Genomic DNA, 2,836 nt, shown 5'->3' with positions numbered 1-2,836 from the left:
CCACCCCTCTCTGACTTGGAGGCCTCCTTCCCTCCATCATTGCGCGCTTTTAAGCGACATTTGCCATCACATGGTGACGCTCTGCAATGCGTCTTTTTCATTCCAGACACCAACTCTTGGTTACGCTCTGTGAAGCGTCTTCATTCCGGACACCAACTCTTGGAGTAAAAATGAACTCTCCTTCAGTGACCTCCATGCTTTCTCTTTAACTCCCGGTGATGTCGCATCACTCTTGGCTCAGGTCCCCAATTCACTCTGGGCCGACCTGTAGTCCCACCCTCTTTTGTGAGGCTTTGGCCCACAGCCTTTCTTCTCTTGAACTGTCTCCAGGTTTTGCTCAACGACTTCCGCATTGCGGCCCCCTTTTGGAAGCAGTGTGAGACAGACACTCTTCGTCCCCTTACACTGCCACTCTCTTGGGCCTCCCAAACGCGTCTGTCAAAAAGTGTTCCTCTCTGTTAGGACGCTCTCATTTCGTACTGTAAAAATCTATCACAGTCTCTTTTTTCCATCAGGCGACCATTAACCGCCTCACTGCCCCTACGAGCAGACCACCCACTGCTCACCATCGAACCAGGCGACTACGTGCTGGTGAAGAACTTCAGACGCAAAAAAATGGAGACATCGGCGCTGGTTCGGCCATTCCAAATGCTGCTCGTCACCCACACCGCCGTGAAGGTCGCTGAGAGGGCCACCTGGGTCCACGCCTCCTCCTGCCAAACAGTGACAAGGCACCTCGCTTGAAGTGCCACGGCCGGGGACCAACCCGTGGCCAAACCGCCAACAACAGAGTGAGGTAAAATCAGCGCTCCTCTACATCATATGACATGCCAAGCCACCAACAAAGAAGACAGAGACATCATTGACAAAAGTGCTGAGGCATCCTCCTCAGTTACACCACAGGACGACACGGACCGTACACCTGATGTCTGACCAGAACACTGTTACTGCCAATCATGTGACCCAGATGAACCCTGGCAACTATCTGTCTCCTTACTCTCTTAGCCATGATAATCATGTCTCCCACCCAAACCATCTCATCAGACAGCCCCACAACGACAAAGACGACCTGTCCCATCTCCTTATCCGATCTTTCCCTAATCGTCCCGCTGTCACATCAATACAGTGACTGGGCGGCCGAATCACCCTGGACAAGACAGTCTCGAAGTTGTTTATCCCCACACGAGAGATAAGATCTGTCCTAAAAAATCGAGCCCGACCCGACCGGGCCCGAGGGTATTAAAGCCCGACCCGGCCCGAGCCCGATCACCGAGCTTGATTTGCAGGCCCGAGCCCGAAGCAAACCCGACATTTCATATTTTATTTGTGAGTATTTTTGGTAGACATTCACATAAACACGCCCCCTACTGTATGCCTGCTGGCCGCGTGAGAAGCATGGTCCTAGTGTCCGCCACAATATTTATTTAAAAAAAAAAAAAAAGTCAGCGAGAGAGAAGCCCGACCCGACCCAAACCCGAACCAATGATTGACATTTTAGGGCCCGACCCGTTTGGGTCGGGTCGGGCTCGGACTCGGGCGGCACGATCTTACCTCTACCCCACACCACCACCACAAACTGCTCTGGCGGTTTGGGGGAAAGCTGATATGGTCTGTGTGACCCGTCGATAGCTGTTGTTTACTTGTCCAACGTCTGCGCCACAATTAAATGTAAACAATATACAATTGCTACATGCTATTACATTATCAAACATACGTTTTGGCTTAGCCTTCTTAGTAATTTTTGGTGGAATATCTTCCCATTGAGTGCAATTTTTGTTCACTGTAGTATTTGAGGTTAAACTAATCATGCATTCCCGTGTCATTTCAGATGAAGGTGCAACTACTCTTAATAGAGGTTGTAATCCTAGGCAAACAACCCAATCTGCCTTGTCTTGAAAAATCCTTTCAACTGAGCGATCAGATTCATTAGTTCTGTTGTTGTTTTGGGGTCAATAGTTACTCTGATGCAATTGTTTTATGCCCATTTCATAATCCATGGATTTGGTGATTATGTAGATGACATGCTTCTATTTACTCTTTACTCTTTACTGAGTGACCTAAATGCCCCCGACGGGTTGGTTTCTTCACTGGGTTGAGACAACTAAATTGGGGAAAAGCGATAATGCAAAGACAACCCAAAGGCAGCTTATGCTGGATGCTTGCTTGCCTCAGTCAAATGACGGGAGCGAGATGCTAATGCGAACGGAGCTGTGTAAGTTTCGAGAACAATCTAGAAGTGCACAAAGAGACATTATGGAGTCTCAAGTGTGCACGGGGGCTTGCGTCAGAGAAATTAAGAGACATACTGGAAATTAAGAGACATACTGGAGGAGAGACTGCCCAGTCAGCAAAATTGGTCTGGCCCAGCTCTGGCGCGGACACGGCACGACACTCGGCCCACATACCGCAATGAATGACGGTCCTGCAGTGGCCCGGGTCTGGCATCCATGATCCGGGCCGCATTCGGCCCGGATCTGAGCCGCATCAGGTTTTCCAGCTACGTCCATGATGAACATGTTCTTCGACTCTCACCTTGTTTGAAACCCCCGGTTCTCAGTGTCCACCTTCCGTTTTGCCATTTTTGATGGGTATCTGAAAGCTAATGACACTGTTGTGGGAATGACTGCTAGACGAATAAATATTTAAATAAAGCGGCCGACTGCTTGGCGCGTCACCGTTGCATTGTGGGAAATGTAGTTTTGGTGCGTGTAAAAGATCTGCGGGCTCTCGGCTTGCTGCGGTCCGCGGGCCGGTTCTAATAATAAATCAATATCATCCCAGGGGCCACTGAAAACATTCTCGCGGGCCGGATTTGGCCCGCGGGCCGGCACTTTGG

Source organism: Hippocampus comes, unplaced genomic scaffold (genome assembly GCF_001891065.2).
Source record: "Hippocampus comes isolate QL1 unplaced genomic scaffold, H_comes_QL1_v1.1 scaffold15, whole genome shotgun sequence".
Taxonomy (NCBI): domain Eukaryota; kingdom Metazoa; phylum Chordata; class Actinopteri; order Syngnathiformes; family Syngnathidae; genus Hippocampus; species Hippocampus comes.
The sequence above is the reverse complement of the archived record's forward strand: the minus strand, read 5'-3'. Positions refer to the sequence as shown.